This window comes from Mesoplodon bidens (genome assembly GCF_964165515.1).
Source record: "Mesoplodon bidens genome assembly, chromosome: 6".
Classification (NCBI taxonomy): Eukaryota; Metazoa; Chordata; class Mammalia; order Artiodactyla; family Ziphiidae; genus Mesoplodon; species Mesoplodon bidens.
In genome coordinates, this window is record NC_138162.1 from 71,365,209 (window position 1) to 71,391,257 (window position 26,049).

The following is a 26,049-nucleotide window of genomic DNA, read 5'->3' on the forward strand; positions in this document are numbered from 1 at the left end:
ACTGCCTACTTAAAATAATATTTAACATATATGTACATAAATAATAAAATAAAAATTTAAGAATAAACAAAAATAAATAAAATTATCAAAAAGGAATGAAAAATGAATTTCCCTATCTCAGGGCTATATTCTTCCTGCTAATGAAAGCGGCCTGAATGCTGTAGACTGAGATTTCTCAGTAAAGTGTCCAAATTTTAGGTGAGGGTTCCTTTTGAAAATTAAATAAAAACAAAATGGATGAGATAAGCTACCAGCAAAAATAAATAAATAAATAAGCCTCATCAGTACCATCAGTCTCCCACTCAAAGGGATGCCTGTGACCTTGCTGAGTATTTGATGGACTCCCAAAACAGAACCAAAGCAACAAGACTGATTTTCAATCATAGAAACAAAGGGATGTCTTCAGGACTAGAATTTAAACAAATGCCTAGTGCAAAAAGAAGAGTTAAAAGGTGGAGATAAAGAAAGAACCAAAGTGAAGAAATTTGTCTTCTTTAACCTCCTTCAACAGGAAAAGCGTACCTGCAGGAAGAATGTCCTAATGAACAGAAGTGAGTACTTCTAAGGGTCAAGAGAAGCCCAGCAGGTGAAAAATACCCCAGTTCAGATTATTCCTCAATGCTACCATCTCCATCTGTGGGACCTGCCTGTCACCAAATAATGTGTGCCTTCCCAGGATCAGACTTTCTAGAAAGAGCCCTGAGGAACAAACATGTATGCTTTGGGTCTGAGTTCTGGTTCTTCCTGTGAGTTTGAGGACCTTAGTCCTCCAATGCCTGATGTACTCTGGATCACTGGGAAAAGTTCAGATTTCTGAACCTGCAATGCTGAAAATGAGAACAAGAATACGTAATCCCCAAAAGTGCTGTCACTGTCACACACACACACTCCAAAAGGTCCTATCTGGCCAACTGTCCTTATTTTGACATTTCTCTCTAATTTCAAACTTTTCCCATTCCTTCTCTAGTAAATAGTAAATCAATACTTAGAATATGTATTTTGTACAGTTATCAAATATATTTTCAAATATTTAATTTAATCTACTGAGGCCTGAGTATTAAAAGCCTAAATAATTTTAAATACAGCTTTGGGAAATTTTACTGATTATTACACATTACAAACTGTTACTGTATGTTTCCTTCAATTTGGTTTTTAAGTCCCACTATAACTAGACATTCTCCAAATTTAACAGAAAGGTATCACCTGTATACACCCTAGTTCATCCAAAACCCTCTCCATCCCTTCAACTCATGCCAGACTGCAGGGTTTAATAAGGGCTATTAGGACTTTCTAAATTATCAACCATAAGTGAACATTCATTATCAACATGCTTGAGCATGCCAGGGAGAGATTTCAGCAAAATAAAAGATAAAAAACAAGGCTTAGGGCTTCCCTGGTGGTGCAGTGGGTGAGAGTCCGCCTGCCGATGCAGGGGACATGGGTTTGTGCCCCGGTCCGGGAAGATCCCACATGCCGCGGAGTGGCTGGGCCCGTGAGCCATGGCCGCTGAGCCTGCGCGTCTGGAGCCTGTGCTCCGCAACGGGAGAGGCCACAACAGTGAGAGGCCCGCGTACCGCAAAAAAAAAAAACAAGGCTTAGTAAACTTTGATAACTTAGAAAAGGAAAAATATGCAGGCTAGGAGCAGATACGTAGAACACTGTGCAGTGCAAGATTACATATCATGAAGGTAGAATGTAAGTCCTGCTTGGACAGAGGTTCCCAAAACAGATTCACTAGAAACCTGGCCTCTAACCACCATTTTAAAGTGTATTTTTTTTTAATTTTATTTATTTATTTGGCTGCATTGGGTCTTCGTTGCTGCACGCGGGCTTTCTCTAGTTGTGGTAAGCGAGGGCTACTCCTCGTTGTGGCGCGCGGGCTTCTCATTTCAGTGGCTTCTCTTGTTGTGGAGCACGGGCTCTATGGCATGTGGGCTTCAGTAGCTGTGGTGCGCGGGCTCAGTAGCTGTGTCTTGCGGGCTCTAGAGCACAGGCTCAGCAGTTGTGGCACACGGGATTAGCTGCTCCGCGGCATGTGGGATCCTCCCAGACCAGGGCTCGAACCCGTGTCCCTTGCATTGGCAGGCGGATTCTTAACCACTGCACCACCAGGGAAGTCCCTAACCACCATTTTAAGAAAAGTGTTATTTTTCCTATTTGCAAATACATGGTAATGTATAGGAAATTTGTTTTTTCAACTGAGCCTTTCTTATTATAAATATAGTAATGTTCATTCTCAAAAAAAATTTTTTTAATGAGGGGAAATCAAAATTACCAGTAATCCCACCACCAAGTTAACATTCCAGTGTATTTTTTCTAGACATACACACATTTATAAACATGTTTAAACACAACTAGGATCATACAATGTATACAATTTTGTTTATTGCTTTTTTTCATTAAACAAGAAGGTTTGGAATTACCTAATGTTTTTAAATATTCTTCCAAGTTAGTAACAGCAGAGCATCGAGTTCACTTAAAATAGACCCTGTGCTAGACACTTAGGTTATTCTAATATTTAGTTAGCAAAATATATAAAGATCAATATTTCATGGTGGGGCTAAACAGCACCAAGCCTTTTCCTCACAGGAGTTCTGGTAAGTGAACAAATGAGAACCACGGCCCTAAGGATAAGCTCTAGTGATACGCTGAACGTGACACTCACGCCCCGCCATGCTCCTTAATTCATACATTCACAAATACTTACTGGTTTGCCTTGATCCCCTTGTTTTCATTTCTGGAATTGTTTGGTTTGTAATAAATTGAGAAAATAAAATTGATGAGCAGCCAGCCTTAAAACACACCTGTAATGAGCTCAAGGAAGCAGGGTGGAAGACTGCTATTAGTGGCCCCAGAGAAACCTGGAAGAGAAGACCTAAAACGAGTCAGGTTTAGATTTTTCTCAACCTGAACTTAAGCAACCCTCCTTTGAGATCAGGCCAGAACTTCTAAGAATAACTAGCTTTTGGCAACAGCCAATTCTTTAAACGTGTGAGGGGGGTTGGAAGGTGGTATTTAAAGCTATACTTATACTTCCCATCAGATAACACTAAGAAAATAGTAATTGTGTTTCAAAAGGGGGGGAGGGGCTAACGGATTGCCTTAGACCTCTGCTATTCAAACTGCAGTCAGCAGTCCTACCTGATTTAGTGGGTTATATCAACATTTTTATAATATGTTATACAGCATCAGACTACAGACAATACCAGAGTACAGAACAGATGGCAAACTATTGTTTTGTGAAATTTTTGTTTCAGTTTTGTTGTGTGTGTATGTGTGGTCAGGATGGGTAAAATATACTTCCTACCGTGTGCCTGATTTTAATTTCCTTAATTTTTTCATATATGTAAATGTCATTAATTTGTATAACAAAGGTTTACTGAGCACCTATACTATAGTGCTGGTGAGACAGCAGTGTGCTGCTGTGATGTAAGTGAATAATAGCTGGTCCCTGCCGTTGTAGAATTATTTCAGTTTAGAAACAAACTATCACATAATCACATAAATATAAGATTATAAACTGCTAAGTGTTATGGAAGGAAAAGTTTAGTAAATTAGGATCGGTTATCATTAGGGAAGCTGATTTAGATTGGGGAAAAGGTAGGGGTGACAGGTCAGGATTGTCTGAGAAACTGCATTCAAGCAGAGACCAGAGAGATGTATTTGGAAAGGAAGAGAGTGGGAAGGAAAATCTGCCTGGCAGAAAATGGCACTTTCAGCAAGGGTCTGTAAGGTCTGGGGAAATGAAAAGCCACTGGGCAGCTTCCCTGGCGGTGCAGTGGTTAAGAATCCACCTGTCAATGCAGGGGACCGGGTTCGAGCCCTGGCCCGGGAAGATCCCACATGCCGAAGAGCAACTAAGCCCATGGGCCACAACTACTGAGCCTGTGTGCACACCTAGAGCCGGTGCTCCGCAACAAGAGAAGCCACTGCAATGAGAAGCCCGCGCACCACAGCGAAGAGCAGCCCCCGTTCTCTGCAACTAGAGAAAGCCCGTGCAGCAACGAAGACCCAACGCAGCCATAAATAAATTTATTTATTTAATTAAAAAAAAAAAAGAAAAGCCACTGGGCAGAAAGGTAAAACCATCTATTGATAAATAAGGTTTAATGGGGGAGCTTGGGATAGGAAGAGATAATGCAGGACTTTTGAATGTCCTGAGGGCCATTAGAGTGATCAATTTGCATTTTAAAAGATCACTGAGTAGAGAAGAGATATCAAGGCGGGTAGAGTGGATACAGAGGTGGTACCAGGTGGAGACTAGAAGACTGATCTGATTCATATTTAGGAAGCAGAAGTGACAAGGTTTGGTGATGGTACAAATGCGAGGGCTGAAGAGCCATGAGGTGTCTGGGATAACCCTCAGGTTTCCCAAGTTAACAAAGAAATGGAGTGAGGTGCAAGAAAAACTCAGAGGAGCAGAGCTGAGAGGACAGATCACAGTTTGGTCTGTTATAGCTAACAGGTAGAGATGTCAAATTAATAACTAAAACTGGATGGAAATATAAAACAAAGAAGTCATCACCAAAACGGTTTTGAGGATACATTATTCTGCTCCTTAAATATTTACCCACAGTAATGTATAATACAAACCCAGAAGAATCTAGAATAAATTTTCAAGTCTCACAGAAACAGACTCACAGCCTTAGAAAAACAAACTTATGATTACCAAAGGGGAAAAGTTGTGGGGGGGGATAAATTAGGATAAATCAGAGGTTGGGATTAACATGCACACACAACTATATATCAAATAGATAATCAACAAGGACCTACTGTAGAGCACAGAGAACTCTACTCAATACTCTATAATAAACTCTATGGGAAAAAAATCTGAAAAAAAAATAGGTATATGTATAACTGAGTCACTTTGCTGTACACCTGAAACTAATACAACATTGTAAATCAACTATACTCCAATATAAAATAAAAATTAAGTTTAAAAAAATTTTAGTCTCTATGGAGCAGCAATTCATAAAGCAGCTGAAGCCACTGTGTATCTGAAAATACAGAGCAAGAGCAATGGTGTAACTAAACAGTCACATTCAAAACAATCCTCTTTTATGAAATAGTAAGGAATCACTTGTCTATTGTGTTCACAATATGCTCCACATCTAACACAGCATGGCACATAGGAGGTGTTATCTATTGAAGACAAGTACCCACTACTAGGCAGAATAAACCACAGCAAAAATAAAACAAATGGCACAAATAACAAGCAGTTCTGCAAGGAAAAACTGTACTATGAAATATACAAATGTATAAATAAGGACATTTCTCAGGGAAAAAAGGGAAAAGAGTTATTTAGCACAAACTCAGTTCTCATACCCAAATAGATGCTATGTTCTGGTCCCTAAGAATCGGCTTAATTTCAAGCTTCTGGGGAAGACCACCCGAGGCAACCTCACTGATCCCTAGAAGTCCCTACATATGAGAAAGAACAGAAATGTAATAAAAGCTTGATGTTGAAAAGCTATAGTAAAATCTCATCTAGGTTATTAAAACAAAACAAAAAAGGTTAAAAATGGCAATGACTAATGATATTTTTTCCTCTAAAGTCTCCTGTTGCCAGATTTTCTAACAAACATGGATTTTAACTGGTTTTTTCTCCTGCTCACAAAGGTCACACTGATATATAGGAGAAAAATCCAAAGATGCACATAAACACAAAGGAGACAAATTAACCATACTCCCATTGCCCAGAAGTAACCACTTTCAATATTTCATGTGGTGCTTTTTCTGTGCATACATGGGGATAGAAAGTAAAGAGTGATACACAACTAGACTTAAGTCTATAAATGAGATTACAGAACACTGCTATGGCAAGTATATAGGACTGAGGAAAGACTAACCTAAAGTGACAACTGAGCTGAGCTATCTGAAGGATGAGATGGAATTAACCAGACAAAGAAGCACAGGCTGCTAGGCAGAGAGAACAAGAATGTGTGCTGGGTACCGAACCCCACCAAGTCAGGCAACTGGGGAGAGGGAGGAGACTGGCTGGGCAAAGCCTTGTTGAGAGGACTAAGGGAAAGAATGAGGTGAGGCCGTTGAAAGAGAAACAAGGTAGATAGACTCCTCAAAGGGAATGTCCCAATTGCTTAGGTGGGAAAAGGATTAGGCCCTACAAGTGTGGACTTAGATGATCAGCATCTTCTCCCAAAGGGTGTAAAGAGTAGGGGCACAGGGGAATCTTTGGGGAGGGGAGAGGGGGGTGAAGCTGCAGGGAGAAAAAGATAATAATCTGATATTTTAAATTTATATTTTAGGCTCCATAAAGGCTTCTAGATTGATAAGGATAAAGAAAATGCAGTGACTTTAACTATGGCACAACTCCCAAGAAATTCATATTAGAAATGAAGGTAGGGAGAGAAGCATTAACTATTCATATTACAAAAAAGAAAATATAAATTTTAAAAGACTGAAAGACCTACATGAGACACTGAGTTTAATGACAGCATGGAATGTATCAGTTTTATCATCATATCTCTAATAAACATACAACAAATAAATCAATATCAAGGGAATACTCAATATGAGTATTACGTATGAAAAAAGACTGGGCTAACAGAAAGGGACGATCTTAATGACATCCAGACAAGAAAAACACAGCACTATACTCAGGATAAAGCCACACACAGAGAATTCTGCCTCTAAGAAGTAGTCTTGGTAGTGAAGCAGGAAAGAGTCAATAGGCCCCTCAAAGGGGCCTATCAATACTACTATCCCTACCTGCTCATTCACTCACTCAAGAGAAAATGTTTAATCCAGAAATTCCACTACTAGGTATATATCCAAGAGTTTAAAAAAATGCATACAAAAACTAGTTCATGAATGTTCATAGCAGCATCACTCATGACAGCCAAAATGTACAAACAACCCAAATGCCCATCAACCAACAAACAGATAAAATGTGATATATCCATACAGTGGAATATTATTAGCCATAAAAATGAATAAAGTACTGAAATATGCTATATATAACATGGATGAACTCTGAAAATATTACGCTAAGTGAAAAAAATCTAGCCACAAAAGACCAAGTATTATATAATTACATTTATATGGAAAGTCCAGAACAGGCAAGTCTACTGAGACAGAAAGCAGATTAGTCCTTGCCTGGGGCTGGGGTGAAGATTGGATTTGGAAGAAATCAGTACAGTTAGTAACTGTTAATGGGAAAGTATTTCTTTTTGAGGTGATAAAAATGTCCTAAAATTGATTGTGCTGATGGTTGCACAATTCTATACATATACTAAAAACCATGAAAAAAACATCCACTTTAAATAGGTGGATTTTATGGTATGTGAATTATATCTCAATAAAGCTGTTATTAAGAAAGAGGGTATTTTGAGCACCTGGGGCACTATGGTAAACTGCTGGAAATAGAACAAAGAAAACACAGACACACACACACACACACACACAAAACCTGTCCTCAGAGCTCTAACGTTCTAGTAGACGAGAAAAGGCAATCAACAGGCAATTAGAAAACGATGAGAAGAGCAAAGAATTCAGACTGTACCCCAGCGGCACCTAACCTAGCCCTGTATGATTACGATGTCTAGAAGAGAACTCAATATAACAGATTTTCGTCCTTAAATTGAAATTTAAGTCTAAGACACTTTTTTAAAATTAAGTACCTGTTCAGCCTCTTAAAATCTGCATTCTTACTGAATGTTAACAGACTCTTATTTTAAGCATTTGTGCACATGCAATGTTTAAAACATGTTTTTAACTTTACAAAAGCAACAGATTACAGTCTGTTAATAAAATGAAACAAGTCTCCGATTTAAATTGTATTGCCAAGTTCGTGGGGTGCTGTAAAGATTATGTGCAAACTTTTCCTAAGACCTTAAATTGGAAGAAAGAGGGCCTAAAAAACCCGAACCGTGTGACACATTCCAAACAAAGCCTGGGAGTTGGGAGGGGACCCGCAAGGTAGGAGAATTAGACTAATGATCATAAAGAACTGAGTGCTACAAAGTAAAAATGGACCTTTAATATTTAAAGCCACTAATTTTCAAACACGACACTTCGAAATTAGAATATTAGTAACCGTTGCCATAGAAACAGTGACGCTGAGTTTCCCGAGATTAAAAATAAAAAATACTGCAAATTCAAGTGGGTGAAATAGGGCAAAGTTTGGTCCGAACGTAGGTGAATCGTGCCTACCAAGAAACTTCCACAAGGGTAAGAGTGGACCGACTGCAACTTTTAACCTACACTTCCGAAGCAGCGCTTGATAAATCACCCCGCAGGGTAATTTACCAACTGCTAAAAAAAAAGTTTGCCCTCTCTTCTCCAGGGGGAGGAACCACACACAAACGCTCCCTGGCATTCGCCCACAACCAAAACCAGACCGTGCAGACGTGCGTGGTTGCAGCTCAAGGGGAGACTGGCTCCGAGTTCACCCGGAAAGCATCCGAATCGAGCCCTGCTGGTTTCATTGGCTGAGCCCCGAGGAAAACCCCAAGCTCGAGCCCAGAGCCCCAGCCTGCCTGGCTCCTTTCTTCACATTCCCACCCCCCGCCACGTCCTATGCCTGGCATTCCACGCGACCCGATCCAACTCATATTTATTAAGCACCCACTGTCTACACCGCATCGTGGCTAGAGGCACTGCAGGAAGAAATGGCCCCACGCCGGAAAAACCAAAAGGATAGCCAAAGGGGCTAAGGACGGACCCGAGAGAGGAGCTGGCTACCTACGGTGGGGTGGTCTGGAGAGGAGCCCTCACCCTCACCCCGCGAGTCATGAGAGCCCAAGGGAAGAGATGACCCCGAGGGGCGCACCAGGCCCGGCCTCCGCGGAGTCCACCGCAGACCCGGCTGGGAGGGGAAAGGTAAGGAGTAGGCATCCCCGGACCACCCGAGCTCTCCTCTGCTGCAAGGAGCGCGACCCTGACTCCGGCCCCCGGGAGAACGGCGAGCCTGGGGACCGAACCCCCGGAGGGCCGGAGCGGGCTGTCACTGGCTCCCGCCTCCCACCCCGAGACCAGGCCGGCCGCTCTCTCGCCAGCGTGACAGTCGCGGCGGCCGCGGACCTAGCGTCTCTGACCCGGCGTCTCCGCTCCGCCGGACGCCGGCAACCCCTGCTGCCCCGCGAAGAGAGGGGCAGTGCCAGGAAGACCGCCCGGGCCCTCCCTCCACAGTCCCCATCCCCCGGACTCCGGAAAAGCGGTTACCTGGCGTGCGGGTAGGGGAGGGGACACGACCCAGAAGAGGAAGGTGAGAAGGCAAACGGTGGCCTCCGGCCCAGGGAGATTCGGGAAATTTGGGAGACTTGTTCCGCACTGGGTGACAGTTGTTCGCTGCGCACGCGCACCCGGCCCCAGTCGCCCGATGACTCCACCGCTCCTCACCCTCCCGTCGAGGGGCAGGGAGACCCCGGCAAAGGCGCACGCACAGCGCCAACCGGCTCTCCCTGCGCGAGGGCGCGCGCGCCGTCACGTGACCGCTAGGGCCCGGCACTTACTGGGTCACGTGAATTTCCAAACAGCTTAAAGGTGCCAGGCACCTTCTTGCTTTGGGCTTAATCTTCTACACTGTTCTTAGTTTAGGCTCTCGCCGAGCTTCGTGTCTTCTGGAGACGGACATGTCCCCTTTTACCCAGAAGGGGAAGACACTTGAGCAGAAGGAAGGAACAGGTGCACAAAACCTTGCCTGGAAGCGCCTACCGGGTTCCCGCAGGGCTGGACCTGATGGAGTCCACGCACCACACGTCGCCCTGGGCTCCGACGCGGGCCTATAGCGGCCTCCGGAACGTGGACGTCATAGTGGCGTTGCCCTGGGTGCGGCCTCGTAATGCCCAGCCGAGCCTGGCTAGGATGTCGCGGCTCGTTGCTGGGCAGCAATGACAGCGTCTAACGGCCGGGGCTTCTGAGCCTCCAGACCGAAATGGGAGATCCCGAGTGAGCGAAGGGTGTGTGCCTGCCAACCCTTTAAAAGTAACTCAAGCGAGAAGCTGTGTTTTTAGCCGAGGGGAGCGAAACTGTCCTGTACTGCAGTCACCTACGCGGAACAAGTTCCGCCCCGCGCAGGTGTGCTCTTGAGTCCCGAGGCGACCCCAATAGGAATTCGGACAGGGGGGTCTCTCAAAAACTTGGGGTGACAGCACTATGGCCTGAATTGTAGTAACAGGAAGTGCAGGTACCTCCGGACCCCTCAGAACGTACTTAAATTAGCTTGCTACAACTTGTTATTTCTGCGCTGTACCTCTGCCTTCCAAGGTGTCAGAAAGAACCACGCACACCTTACTTAACTAAGGTCTTTGTACCACCAAAGACAGATGGCTGAGCACCAGGTGTTTTGCAAAGCTGAACAATTTTTTTAACTTCCTGTACAGTTCCCAGCTGGGTCCTTTGTGACGTTTCCCCTAACGTCTTCTCAGCGAAGAAAGATTGAGCAGAACCTTACACTTCTGAGCACACTCAGGCTGTCTCATATGCTGTTTTCTACTACAATCCACTGATTTCTGTTTTTTTAATTATCTAAACAGGTCCACTTACCGCACCCTGGAAGTCTTTTCTCACTGGAAGGAGCATTGCGAGGACAGATGAAATATGAGTGATTAAGTAAAGCTAATGGAATTATTGGGTCACCACATTTCATTAGTCATTAAATTAGAAATATTACCCACATAGGTACACGATTGAACTTCCCTAATATGTAAACTCAACTGGGACTTTTCCAAATGTGTATACTATGAAGATCCCAACCCTCCTTACAAGTCAATCGGATATGCTAAAACAATAAACATATAACAACATTCATTTAGGGCTTACTGTGAACTTGACACTGTTTTAAGAGCTTCACATATATTAACGAAATTAATCCTTATAATCATTCAATGAATAGGTATGATTATTACCTCCTTGTTACAGATATGAAAACCGAAGTATTGAGATTAAGAAATATGTCAGCTACTAAACACCAGGGTCCTTGGAAGCCATATGCTGTATTAGACGAGGAACCTAGTACACCAAAACTAAAAGTCTGGAAACCTGAATTCCAGTCTACTCACAATTTGTAGACACGTGATATTGCACAAATAACATTTGTCGAACACAGTAAATCGAGTCTCAGGTTTTTTTAATCTGAAAAATGAGGGTGACATATCAGTTTTGCTGACTTTGAGCATTTTTGAACATTAAAGAAGATACTGTACAATGTCAAAACACTTCAAAAGCTGTAAAGCACTGTGTGAATCTATTAAGCACTTCACAGTTTTGGAAACTGAAGTGAGCCTACTAGAAAATCAACTGGATTCATGTCACAGAAGACAATGTTGTGTCCCTAATGTATTGAAATATCTGTTGTAAATTACAATGAAAATTAACATTTTAGCCATGTAGTAAATTTATTTAGGTCCAATTAAAAATGCCAGTTGTAGTAAGATGGAGGCTGTATAATGGATACATACATTTTCCTTGAAGCTTATGTTATGTGAACTACTGTTCACCTCAGAGACAATACTTGTAAATTTCTTAAGATATGTATAATGCAGCAAATTGATAAATTGATACACTACTAAATAATATAGTCTAATTTTAAATATATTGAAGTCCATTAGACTTTTGCAAATATAAAGAAATAATAGTAATACTCATTAATGTTTCCATTTATCATTATCACATATGTATGTTACTTCTACACATATAATACAAACCAACCAATAACTAGATGTTTAGATGATTTTTTTAAGTGTCATAGTTAATATGATAGTGAGTACCTAATAAAATTAGAAATCTTGGTACCTGTTCTTCTCTGTGTCCTGTGTTCTGAAGTTCAGATCAATTTATCTCTTACCTGGATTATTACAAAAGTCCCCTAATGATCTCCCTACCTCCAATGCATTCTCCACTCACCCCCTCCCCCTCCAACTCATCTTCTGTACTTCAAGTCAGAATTACCCTCCTAAAATAAAAATTGGATCATGATTCCACGCAACTGAAACACTTCACTAATTCCCCATCATTATCAAAGCTTTCCAGTCTTCTTCCACTAAGGGAGTCACAATGGCCAAGAAGAATATGGTGACCAAGGATGTGGGCTAGACATTGAAGTGAGTCAACTCTCTATATAAGCCAAATATTCAGTCAGTTTGGATATCATTATGTCTGTGTTTAATATAAGAAAAATACCTAAAATTACCAGTTAAAATATTTAATTTCCCCATCAAAATATTTGAATAAAATTAAAGCTTTGGGGAGATATGTCATTTCTTTCCCTAGGGCTTCTAGTTCTCCCTGGGCCATTGTCCTAAACTTGTACATGTGTGTTTGGAAGGGTGGGGTGCTGGGGGAACAAGTGAGGTAGTTTATGTTTTCTTTCACATCTAGGAAAACATTGGGACTTATGACATCAAATCGTAACAATAAAAAATATTCATTTTAGCAAATAAAAACTACATACCTAAGTTGAAGTTGCAAACTCAGTATTTATAGTTGTTTAAATCAATCCTCCTTTTTATTATGTATTACTGTTATTATTTGTACTATGTTTTATGAACAGGTTTTGGATAATGATACAACTATGAACAGGACAGATGTGGCCTTGCTCTCATGGAACACACAATAAAGCCACAATGAGATACCAACATACATCCACAAAAATGGCTAAAAATAAAAACCGACAAACAAACATTGGTGACAATGTGGAGAAACAGAAACACAAATAGAAATACATATACATATGCATCAAGCACATACACAAAAAGGTTTATAGCATTACTTGTGAGGCCCCAAACTGGAAACAACCCAAGTATCTATCAGCAGTTAAGTGGAGATATAAATGTCAATAAATTTCCACAATGGAAAACTATACAGCAATAAAAATAAATGAATTACTGCTACCCAGAACAGAATGACAATCTCACAAAAACAATGGTAAGTGAAAGAAGACAGACCCAAAAGAATACATGCTGTGTTATTCCATTTATTTAACATTTAAAAATAGATAAAACTATTCTATGGTGTTAAAAGTCAAAATAATGGGGACTTCCCTGGTGGCGCAGTGGTTGAGAATCCGCCTGCCGATACAGGGGACACGGGTTCGAGCCCTGGTCCAGGAAGATCCCACATGCCACGGAGCAACTAAGCCTGTGCGCCACAACTACTGAGCCCACGAGCCGCAACTACTGAAGCCGGCGCGCCTAGAGCCTGTGCTCCACGAGAGAAGCCACCGCAATGAGAAGACCGTGCACTGCAAGGAAGAGTAGACCCCGCTCGCCACACTGCTCGCTGCGTGCAGCAACAAAGACCCAACACAGCCAAAAATAAATAAATTTTTAAAATTTATTTTTAAAAAAAGTCAAAATAATGGTTGCCTTTGAGGAGAAGAAAGGGGTGGAGCAATTGGGAGGGGAGGGGAAAGGAACCTCTGGGGTGTGGCTTATGTTCTATTTTTTAACCTGGATGATAATAATTGTGATAATTCATCAAGCTGTACACTTATGATTTGTACACTTTTATATAAGTGACATTTAAATTTAAAAGGTTTTCAAATATTTAGTATGTTAATATTTGTATATTTTTTATAGCAACTTTCTTACCCACCTTTTGACAAATGGACCACCCAGGTTGATTTAACTTGATAAATAAAGGGTAAAACTTCTGAACCTTTCCTTTCCTTTTAAACGAAATTTTTTGTTGATTAGAAAGAGGAAAACTTGAAGGCAAAAACAAGTGAAAAGGAAACTGAGTGCCTTTTTCCTTTGGTCCTATTGACCCTTAAGAATTTCAGTAACTGAAAGAGTTTTCTCTCTACTGTTTCCTTTACTTGGATAGTTTCTTTATCAGGGTTGTCAGTAACTCACAATGAAGTGTAATACTCTGTTACAATAATTTTGTTAGCATAAGTAACTTTTTAGCTTTCTCAGCCATATTATATACATACTGATATTTCAAATCCTTTTTAGTTGCAGGCAAAGAATATACAGACATACCTTGGAGATAATGTGGGGACTGTTCCAGACCACTGCAATATACTGAGCCATATGAATTTTTTGGTTCCGTAGTGTATATAAAAGTTATGTTCACACTATACTGTAGTCTATTAAGTGTGTAATATCATTATGTCTTAAAAATGTACAGACCTTAATTTAAAAATACTTTATTGGCAAAAAAAAACGCTAACCATCATCTGAGCCTTCAGAAGGTTGTAAACTTTTTACTGGTGGGAGGTCTTGCCTCAGTGTTGATGGCTGCTGACTAGTCGATCAGGGTGGTGGTTGCTAAAGGTTGGGGTGGCAGTGGCCATTCCTTTAAATAAGACAGCAATAAATTTTGCCACATCAAATGACTCTTCCTTTCACAAATAATTTCTCTGTAGCATGCAAGGCTCTTTGATAGCATTTCGCTCAGAGTAGAACTTCTTTCAAAATTAAAGTCAATCTTCACAAATGCTACTACTGCTTTACCAACTAAGTTTATGTACTAATCCAAATCCTTTGTTGTCATTTTAACAATCTCCACAGCATCTTCACCAGGAGTTGATTCCATCTCAAGAAACCACTTTCTGTGCTCATCCATAAGAAGTGACTCCTTATTCAAGTTTCACCATGAGGTTACAACAATACAGCTACATCTTCAGGCTCCACTTCTAATTCTACTTCTCTTGCTATTTCCATCACATCTGCAGCTCCTTCCTCCACTGAAGTCTTGAACCCCTCAAAGCCATCCATGAGGGTTGGAATCCAATTCTTCCAAATTCCTTTATTTATTTTATTTATTTATTTATTTCTGGCTGTGTTGGGTCCTTGCTGCTGCGCACAGGCCCTCTCTAGTTGTAGCGAGTGGGGGCCACTCCTCGCCTCAGGGTGCAAACCTCCCATGGTGGTGGCCTCTTTTTTGTTGCGGAGCACGAGCTCCAGGCACGCAGGCCCCAGCAGCCGCAGCATGCAGGCTCAGCAGCTGTGGTGCACAGGCCAGCTGCTCCACGGCATGTGGCATCCTCCCGGACACGGGCTCGAACCCGTGTCCCCTGCACCGGCAGGCGGACTCCCAACCACTGTGCCACCAGGGAAGTCCCCCAAATTCCTTTAATGTTGATATTTTGACCTCTTCCCATGAATCTCAAATGTCCTTAATGGCATCTAGAATGCTCGATCTTTTCCAGAAGATTTTCAGTTGACTTTGTCCAGATCCATCAGAGGATAACTATGGCCACTATAGCCTTATGAAATGTATTTCTTAAATAATAAGACTTGAAAGTCAGAATGACTCCTTCATCCATAGGCTGCAGGATGGGTGTTGTGTCAGCAAGCATAAAAACAACACTAATCTTGTTGTACATCTGGATCAGAGCTCTTGGGTGACCAAGTACATTGAGCAGTCAATGAGCAGTAATATTTTGAAAGGAATGTTTTTCTGAGCAGTAGGTCTCCACAGTGGGCTTAAAATATTTAGTTACCCATCTTGTAAACAGATGGACTGCCAATCAGGCTTTGTTTTTCCATTTATAGAGCACAGGCAGAGTAGATTCTGCATAATTCTTAAGGGCCCTAGGACTTTTCCAAATGGTAAATGAGCATTGGCTTCAACTTCAAGTCATCAGCCACATTAGTCCCTAATAAGACAGTCATTCTGCCCTTTGAAGTTTTGAAGCCAGCCATTGACTTCTCCTCTTTAGCTATAGAAGTCCTAGATGGCATCTTCTTCCAATATAAGGCTGTTTCATCTACCTTGAAAAACTGTTGTTTAATGTAGCCACCTTCATCTTAGCTAGATTTGGATAACTTGCTGCAACTTCTACATCAGCCCTTGCTGCTTCACCTTGCACTTTTATGTTATGGAGATGACTTCTTTCCTTAAACATCATGAACCAACCTCTGCTAGCTTCAAAATTTTCTTCTGTAACTTTCGCACCTCTCTCAGCCTTCATAGAATTGAAGAGAGTTAGGGCCTTGCTCCAGATTAGGTTTTAGTTTAAGGGAATGTTTGGCTGGTTTGAACTTCTATCTAGATCACTCAGACTTTCTCCCTATCAGCAAAAAGCCTGCTTCAGGGCTTCCCTGGTGGCGCAGTGGTTGAGAGTCCGCCTGCCGATGCAGGGGACACGGGTTCGTGCCCCTATCCCGGAGGATCCCACGTGCCGCGGAGCGGCTGGGCCCGCGAGCCATGACTGCGGAGCCTGTGTGTCCGGAGCCTGTGCTCCGCAACGGGAGAGGCCACAGCAGTGAGAGGCCCGCGTACAGCACAAAAAAAAAAAAAAAAAAAAAAAAAAAAAAAAAAAAGCCTGCTTCATTTTCTTATCATTTGTGTGTTCACTTGAGTAGCACTTTTAATTTCCTTCCAGAACTTTTCCTTTGCATTCACAACTTGGCTAACTACTTTGCTTGAGGCCTAGCTTTGGGCCTATCTTGGCTTTCGGACATGCCTTCCTCACTAAGCTTAATAATTTCTAGCTTTTGATTTAAAGTGAGAGATGCGCAGCCCTTCCTTTCACTTGAACAGGCCATTGTAGGGTTATTACTTGGTCTAATTTGAACACTGCTGTGTCTCAGGGTATAGAGAGACCCAAGAAGAGGGAGAGAGAGGGGGAACAGTGAAGCAGTCAGAACACACACAACATTTATCAATTGTTTGCCATCCTATATGGGTGTGGTTTGTGGTGCCCCAAAACAATTATAACAGTAACATCAATGATCACTGATCACAGATCATCAAAACAAATAAAATAACGAAAAAATTCAAAATATTGTGAGAATTACCAAAATGCAACATAGAAACAGCAAATTTTATTGGAAAAATGGTGACCATAGACTTGCTCAATGCAGGGTTGCCACAAACCTTCAATTTGTAAAAATCACATTACCTGCAAAGCACAATAAAGCGAAGTACAATAAAGCAAGGTATGGGGGCTTCCCTGGTGGCGCAGTGGTTAAGAATCTGCCTGCCAATGCAGGGGACATGGGTTTGAGCCCTGGTCTGGGAAGATCCCACATGCTGCGGAGCAACTAAGCCTGTGAGCCACAACTACTGAGCCCACGTGCCTAGAGTTCATGCTCTGCAACAAGAGAAGCCACCGCAATGAGAAGCCAGTGCACCGCAACAAAGAGCAGCCCCCTCGCCACAACTAGAGAAAGCCCGCGTGCAGCAACAAAGATCCAACACAGCCAAAAATAAATAAATAAAATAAATAAATTTATAAAAAACAAAAACAAGGTATGCCTTATTATTATGTTTTTAATAAAAAGGGGAATGATTTTAAAAATATTTTCTCTCCTTAGTTTGCTGAAATCACTTCTCGTTAGTAAGGAAAGGAGCAGGTCCATTTACGACAGCATATGACAATACCATATGTGGGTTAACCAACTTCTTTAGTCTGTAAGCCAGAGGTTTAATGGAACAAGGTGTATTGGTTTACATTGTAAACCCAAGAAAAAATTATCTGGAGTAATAAGTCTATCTTACAACATATCTAACCATTAAATATCATATAATTTCCAGTGTATTAAAGTGTATCTGATTTAAACCAATCTATGGAGAAGACCTATTAATTAATTCACTCATTCAAGCTTTATTGAAATATGCTAGGAAATAGTACTCTGGTATGAATTATAGAAACTAAATGTTCTATTTGGTGGAGAAATTATTGTCTCTCCCAAAATTAAAACAAATTCTTTTTTTTATACATACTTTATCTATGTTTCATCGTAAGTTAATACTTATTTTCCATAAAAAATGCTTTGGGGTCTTCAGCAAGTGAAGTGAAGGACTTTTGTTTCTATATCTTTTAAGTGCTCACTCCCACTTGGGAAAACAGGCATTACCTGCTAAAGTTGAACATATGCATCCCCTGTGACCCCGCAATTTCTCCCCTAAGTCTGCATATATATATGCATCAAAATACATGTTAAGAGCAGCATTATTGGTAATTAGCAAAAACATATTACTAAAGATAAAAGGTAGAGGTCAGTGTTTATAGATTTAATAATCATAGAACAGGCCATATATTTCAGGTAGAGGCCAGGTATGTCTCTCTTGGGCCTCAGGTGGAGGTAGAAGAAAAGTTTCAGGCCCATGAAGTCCCTATGGTGAGGAAGTGGTCCAAACTGACCAGGAGAAAACAGAGGCCCTGCTGGTAGTAAGCTTGTGATGGGTGAACCTGAGAAGGGTTGGGATTTGTACCAGAGTGTCAACCAAGCAATCCACTGTGGTGGAAGGGGAGGAATTTGGGGCGATACTAATTAGTACCGACCGCATCAGGGTTCCAGTCTAAGCAAATCTCTTCTACTAATGATCATAGAGTACCTGTAATTTCACAGAAGATCCTTCATCACTAAGGAGTACTGTACCCCTCCACCCTCAGGCGTGAACTTAAAAGATCCTTTCATTGAAGGAGACATCAGATATTGTATTGCTACTTTTATAGTCTCTGATTATAAGAGAAAATAAAGGACTCTGCTTCTTGGAAATGAAATTTGTGTATTAGTTGGAAAGAGACCACAAAATGTTGCTTTAACAATACCTGGTTTTCAGAGCATTAGCAACCTTCTTTTTTTAACCCACTCCTCTATTCATTTCTGTCTCAGAAATGTGGCTTGCTTCATCTATCCGGCAATAGCTCTTTCAGTATCACAAACAAGGATCCAATAGTCATGGGCTTTCTTCTGCAGAACAACGTGTTGCCTTATAAGATATTTTCATATTCTATAGTTTCCCTCTGTTTTGTTGAATTCACTAATTTTAATATTTCCCTTCCACTGTACCTAGCTGCTCCTAATCTTTCTTCTCTGTTCAAATTCTTCCAGTAAGGCATTTTGTCTGATCAATGAGTCCAATTTTCAGCTTGAAGCTTTATATTTTCAAGGGACTTTGCACTGTCTACAATGATCAAGTATCCTGCTCCACCTTCCTTAAGTGCTCTTCCAATAATGCATAATTGACATCTCATCACTCAGATAAAGTTGTAAATGGTTTCTCTACTGAAACTAATGTTAATATAGCTAGGGTCTTTGTCATATTCATTCTCTGCTATGATAAAATACAAAATATGACCACAAATTTCTCCCATGCTCCTATGCAATGACTTTGCTCTTCCTTCCATCAAGAGGTTATCTATTTCCCCACTCTGTGAATCTGGACTCATCTTGTGACTTGATTTGATCAACAGAATGTGGCAGAAGTGATGTTCTGTGACTTCCAAAGCCAGATCTTAAGAGACACTGCAGATTCTTTTACCCTTTTATGATGCTTCCCTGAGACCATCATGTAAGGAAGCCAGTCTCGCCTGCTAGAGAATAATGGTCACATGGGAAAGAACCAAAGCTCCCAATGGACAGCACCAACTGTCAGACATGTTAAGTGAGGCCACATTGATCTTCCAGCCCAACTGTCTTTCAGCTGAATGTTTCTGTACCAGTGAGCCCAGGTAAAACCAGCAGATAAACTGTCAACCCACCCAGAGAATCATTTAAAGATAATAATAAATCACTGCTACTTTAAGCTACTAAGTTTTGGGGTTGTTTATTATGCCACAATAGATAACTGATAGTATTATCTTCTCTGTCTTTAACTTTCTCAACTTGCTGATCCCCTAACCCTCCATTGTCTAATTCAGAAAATACAATTTCTTTTATATTTTTTCTTTTTTTTTGCCCTCAGTTTCAGAATTGACCTGCACATAACTGATCTGTGCAAGACAATTATTCAAAACTTTAGCATCATCAGTTTTATAATCGATAGATCCTTTCCTCTCATTTGGAGACCTTTGATGTACTTTCAGTTTTTCCTGTTTTGCTCATTTCAACTTCCTCTTCCTGTCACATGACAGAGTACACTTAGCTTTCTCTTCAAGTAGTTTTGCTTCATTAAGAACTATCTTGGGCTTCCCTGGTGGCACAGTGGTTGAGAGTCTGCCTGCCGATGCAGGGGACACGGGTTCGTGCCCCGGTCTGGGAAGATCCCACATGCCACGGAGTGGCTGGGCCTGTGAGCCATGGCCACTGAGCCTGCATGTCCGGAGCCTGTGCTCCACAATGGGAGGGGCCACAACAGTGAGAGGCCCGCCTACCACAAAAAAAAAAAAAAAAAAAAACTATCTTGCCAGGACATGGAAGAAACCTAAGTGTCCATCAACAGATGAATGGATAAAGAAGATGTGGCACATATATACAATGGAATATTACTCAGCCATTAAAAGAAACGAAATTGAGTTATTTGTAGTGAGGTGGATGGACCTAGAGTCTGTCATACAGAGTGAAGTAAGTCAGAAAGAGAAAAAGAAACACCGTATGCTAACACATATATATGGAATTTAAGAAAGAAAAAAAAAAAAGGTCATGAAGAACCTAGGGGCAAGACGGGAATAAAGACACAGACCTACTAGAGAATGGACTTGAGGATATGGGGAGGGGGAAGGGTAAGCTGTGACAAAGTGAGAGAGTGGCATGGACATATATACACTACCAAACGTAAAATAGATAGCTAGTGGGAAGCAGCCGCATAGCACAGGGAGATCAGCTCGGTGCTTTGTGACCACCTAGAGGGGTGGGATAGGGAGGGTGGGAGGGAGGGAAACGCAAGAGGGAAGAGCTATGGGAACATATGTATATGTATAACTGATTCACTTTGTTATAAAGCAGAAACTAACACACCATTGTAAAGCAATTATACTCCAATAAAGATGTTAAAAAAAAAAGAACTATCTTATCTTCTCTAAAAGGTATACTAAATTCTTACTCGTCATTTTTCTATGAACTTAAAACTTTTCTACAGATTTCTTTGTATTTTCTTCTTAGTTTACACCATAACAAGTATATTTTTCACTGGAATTAGATTACTTTTTAAATGTTTCCTGATTTTATCTAGCCCCTTCATCAGAGAGATGCATTCCTATTTTGTTGGCTGTTCTCTTCAAGTGATTTCTTAGCTTGTGAGGCTATTGACATTCCGGTATCTTGTCAGGAGCTTCTGGTTTTTTCCTTTCAAGTGAAGTGTATCCTTCTCAGCATGTCGTGTTTAGTTATTTGGAATGTTCTGTTCCTTTTTGAAATGTTCACAGCATCCCAGGGCACCCCTGTAAATTCTGCAGGTAACTGTCTAGCTAACTCCAGCAGCACAGGCCCTGGTCTAGGTTCCCCAGGGCTCCTGTCTAAATTGTTCCAGGAAATAAAGGCCCTGTTTCTAAGCTGTGGGTATTTTTGGAGCAGTGGTTGTCAAAGTTTGTTCCAGAATTGGCAAGGTTAAAACCATTTTCATTATAATACTTCGACTGTATTGGCCTTTTCTGCTCTCATTCACAGTAGGGTTTTCTGCAGCTACAGCTAGGAGTGATTTCAACATTGCCCTGAAGGCTAATGGAAAGGCACCTGTACTACTGTGTTTAAATTCTTTGTTTTAAAACCTGATATAATAAATGTCGATGGATAGACCCACAGAGACCATTTTCAAGAGTGTTAAGGGGGTCCTACGACAAATAAGTTTGAGAACCGTAGGCTAAATTTTCCTTAGCTGTCAATTCTTGGGATGCTCCTTGGGCAAGTCCCTCCTTGAGGCGCCCTCTCCTTCCTTGGGGCATTTGACCCAGACGAGGGGTCCGGAACTGCTGCCGCGGGGCGTCGTCCCCAGTGTGGGCTGCCGACTGAAGCCACCGCTGTGCTGTACCGCTGCCGCGTCGGGGAGACCCGTGGGGTCAGAGGCGAAGGGGCAGCGAGGTGCTGACCCGGAAGCAGGAGGAGGAGCGGGCCTTGGGCCTCCACCTCTCTGCCCTCCCGCACCCACCGCCCAGGCAAAGCTCTTCCGCGTGCTGGTTCCCGCCTGCCTGGCTGAGTGCCCGGAGTTTCCAGCCCGCCCCTGGCACCTCCTCCACCCTGCAGTCTCCTCCCAGCGTCCCAAGGACTCTGCTGCTGCCCTCCACCGCTTCCCCCGCGCCGAGCACAGGGCTCCAGGTCTGTGTGCCCTTGCCTCCTTCGTGAACAATAGAGACAGCTTTGGCAGGGGACTTAGTTTTAGTAAAATAAAACCGGGAGATTGCGTTGCTGTGGAACAGGCGTTTCTGCAGTAACTCCAGATACGCGGTCCTAAAAAACCTCAAGTTCTGTGCAGTTGCGGACTTTTGGGCTAATTAGGAATGGGGTAGACCACTTGCAGCCTATCCAGAGCACTAGCAATCCCACTGCTGGCACAGTTAAAATTCCTCCGGAGTGTTTGGCTGCCAACCTTAGGGGACCTCTGGCCACGTTAGACGCTAGGGACTTCTGCTTCCTTCTTAGACAAGATAGGTTCTTGAGGGCCTTAGAGACTAATTTCCTCAAAAATTAAAATCTTGGGACTTCCCTGGTGGTCCAGTGGGTAAGACTCTGCGCTCCCAATGCAGGGGGCTCGGGTTTGATCCCTGGTTGGGGGACTAGATCCTGCTTGCAGCAACTAAGACCCGGCGCAGCCAAAATAAATAAATAAGTAAATATTTCTTTAAAAATTAAAATCTTATCTGGGGTATAGCATTCTTGATCAAATTTTAGTAACACCCAGATAAATATCTTTACACTTTTTCATCTGCACACACAGCTTCCCAAAATAGTTTAACGTGGGAAAGTGTAGCCAGGTTTTTGCAATCACTAACCCAGACATTTTTTTTCTCTGAACAGGGGGTTTCTGTAGTATTTTCATCTTTTTCCTAAGGCCTTCCTGCATTGTAACTTTTTGTTTTGTTTTGCTTTTTTTCCTTAAATTGCTCCCAAACATTAATGTGCAGAGGAAAATTCCACTTGAACCCATAATTTCCACTGTTATACTGGCATAGGCTTATTTATCAATGTCCTATGAGCTAATTCTTGTTAAAGAAACACCACAGGTATAGAAGAAGAGACTAACATGCTCCCCTTCATGTTTGCCAGATCTTTTGCCAAAGATTCTCCATTCTCACCTCTTGCTACTCCTTTTTTAAGGAGGTCACATGTGAACTAGATCCTGAGTTCTCCTAGGTTTGGAAATAAGTTTTTCCAAAGACTGTCTGTAATGAGACTGCAGAAGTCAGCCCGTCTCCCCACTCCGCCCCACCCTACCCCTTAGAGGTGACATAATGTTGTCTGGTGAAGCCCCATTTTTGGTCAGACTTGGAGACTCTCTTAGCTACTTCCACTTCCACTATTCAGGTTAACAAAGATTAGCTACAGGTTCCATATAGCAGGCAGAAAATTTTGTATTTTCCCTTGTTCTAACTTCCTGTTATTTAACAACAGCAAACAAAAGAACAAAATAAAATAATCATGAGACTAAAGGTGCAAACTCTGGGTAATCCTTGTTGCTCATTAACTCAGTAAATGGATATTCATTGAGTGCCTGCCTCATGCCCTGAGTTGTCAGAGATGCTGCTGATAGTTGCGTACAAGGTAGGTATGGCTTTGCCTATATGAAGTGCCTCGGTGATGCCACTGAGAAGGCAGGAGCTCCCAGTGCTGACAAAAACCATTTCTGTCGACCTAATTTCATTAGCTGTACTTAAGAGGATTAATTATCTAGCACATGTATTGTTTAGTCCTCTTGATCCCTTGTTATTTTCATATTGAAGTATTTTAGTGATGTTAAATTTCCTAAATTTGATAGCTGCACTGTAGGTATGTAAAAGAGTATTCTTTTTCTTAGGAAATACAAACTAAAGTTTTCAGGGGAAAGGAGACATGATGTATGCAACCCAGCCTCATATGTTTCAAAAAGTATAAATAATTAATGTGTGCATGCGTATGCATGCATGTGTGTGTGGAGAGAGAGAAGACGCAAATATGGCAAAATGTCAAAAATAGTAAATCTAAGTAAAGGGTATATAGGAATTCTTTGTTCTAGTCTTGTAAATTTCCTGTAAATTTAAAATTAATTCAATATAAAAATAGGAAAAAAAACTACCTAATAAGAAATAGGGGGCTTCCCTGGTGGCGCAGTGGTTAAGAATCCGCCTGCCAATGCAGGGGACGCAGGTTCGAGCCCTGGTCCAGGAAGATCCCACATGCCGCAGAGCAACTAAGCCCGTGCGCCACAACTACTGAGCCTGAGCTCTAGAGCCTGCGAGCCACAACTACTGAAGCCTGCACACCTAGAGCCTGTGCTCTGCAACATGACAAGCCACCGCAATGAGAAGCCCGTGCCCCACAACGAAGAGTAGCCCCCGCTCGCTGCAGCTAGAGAAAGCCCGTGCACAGCAACAAAGACCCCACTCAGCCAAAAATAAGTACATAAATAAATGTATTTTTTTAAAAAAGAAATAGGTATCAATTCACATTCCAACATCTTTTCTAGAAGGAAATTTGAATAGATGTATCAAAATCCTTAAAAATGTGCATTGCCTTTAAGCCAGCAAGTCTACTTCAGGCATTTTTTGCAAGGAATCAATTGGAGGTGAGAGTCATTTATGTGTATGAGACCTTATCCTACCATTATTTTGATAGCTAAAATTTTGAAATATTAAATCCTCATAGTGCTGTTCTGACTAAATAAATTATAGGATTCAATGCTGCTGTTAAAAAGCTTGCTGTTGGGCTTCGCTGGTGGCACAGTAGTTAAGAATCCGCCTACCAGTGCAGGGGACACAGGTTCGAGCCCTGGTCTGGGAAGATCCCACATGCCGTAGAGCAACTAAGCCCATGCACCATAACTACTGAGCCTGTGCTCTAGAGCCCACAAGGCACAACTACTGAGCCCATGTGCCACAACTACTGAAGCCCACGTGCCTAGAGCCTGAGCTCCGAAACAAGCGAAGTCACCGCAATGAGAAGTCCACACACTGCAACAAAGAGTAGCCCCCGCTCGCTGCAACTAGAGAAACCCCGCGCATAGCAACAAAGAACCAAAGCAGCCAAAAACAAATAAATAAATAAATAAAATTTGTTTTTAAAAAAGCTTGCTGTAGTGTATAGTATTTATTGTCATAGAAAACACTGGCCAATATATTACTATGTTAAAGAAAAAAATAACTATGTTAAAGGAAAAAATAACAGTATATATTCTTATGTTAAAGAAAAAACCAAAATAATATATAATATGTTTTTACCTTTATTTAAAACATTTAAAACGTGTACATATTTACAATGAACAAAATCTTAGAAACTATACAAATTTTAACAATGGTTCTTTTTTTTTTTTTTTGCGGTACGTGGGCCTCTCACTGTTGTGGCCTCTCCCGTTGCGGAGCACAGGCTCCGGACGCGCAGGCTCAGCGGCCATGGCTCACGGGCCCAGCCGCTCTGCGGCATGTGGGATCTTCCCGGACCGGGGCACGAACCCGTGTCCCCTGCATTGGCAGACGGACTCTCAACCACTGCGCCACCAGGGAAGCCCCTACAATGGTTCTTTTTATGTGTTGGGATTACAGAGATTTATGTTTCAAATTAAATTTGTGCTTTTCTACATTTTTCAAACTCTTTGAATTCCACACATATTACTTTGGTAATTAGAAAAAAATTAAATCTCCATGATACCCTGTAATATGGGAGTTTGTATGGTAGTTTCATGCTTCACACAACTAAAGATATAGCCTTGGGTTTAGGGGGAAAATATTAACATTATTGTTATTTCATGTACTAATAGATGTTCAACAAATTTGCATAAAATTTCTTTGTATAAAAAAGACACCGTGGGGCTTCCCTGGTGGCGCAGTGGTTGGGAGTCCGCCTGCCGATGCAGGGGATGCGGGTTCGTGCCCCGGTCCAGGAGGATCCCGCGTGCCAAGGAGCGGCTGGGCCCGTGAGCCATGGCCGCTGAGCCTGTGCGTCCAGAGCCTGTGCTCCGCAGCGGGAGAGGCCACAGCAGTGAGAGGCCCGCCTACTGCAAAAAAAAAGAAAAAAACAGACACCGTGGAGGGCTTCCCTGGCGGTGCAGTGGTTGAGAATCTACCTGCCAATGCAGGGGACACGGGTTCAGTCCCTGGCCTGGGAAGATCCCACATGCTGAGGAGCAACTAAGATGCACCACAACTGCTAAGCCTGCACTCTAGGGCCCACGTTCCGCAACTGCTGAGCCCACGTGCTGCAACTACTAAACCTGAGTGCCACAACTACCGAAGCCCACATGCCTAGAGCCCGTGCTCTGCAACAAAGAGTAGCCTCACCGCAACGA

General features: G+C 42.0%; 1 protein-coding gene across 4 annotated transcripts in view; it reads right to left on the reverse strand.

Annotated features, from left to right (window-relative positions):
- Positions 1–11,041, reverse strand: part of KDM4C (lysine demethylase 4C) — a 398,973-nt gene extending 387,932 nt beyond the window's left edge. The window contains exon 1 of one of the 4 annotated variants that reach the window (XM_081237192.1): positions 9,184–9,312. The gene's annotated coding sequence lies outside the window, so the exon portion shown is untranslated. The other 3 variants (XM_081237191.1, XM_081237190.1, XM_081237193.1) reach the window with 3 other exon arrangements.
- Positions 11,042–26,049: the final 15,008 nt, after the last annotated feature.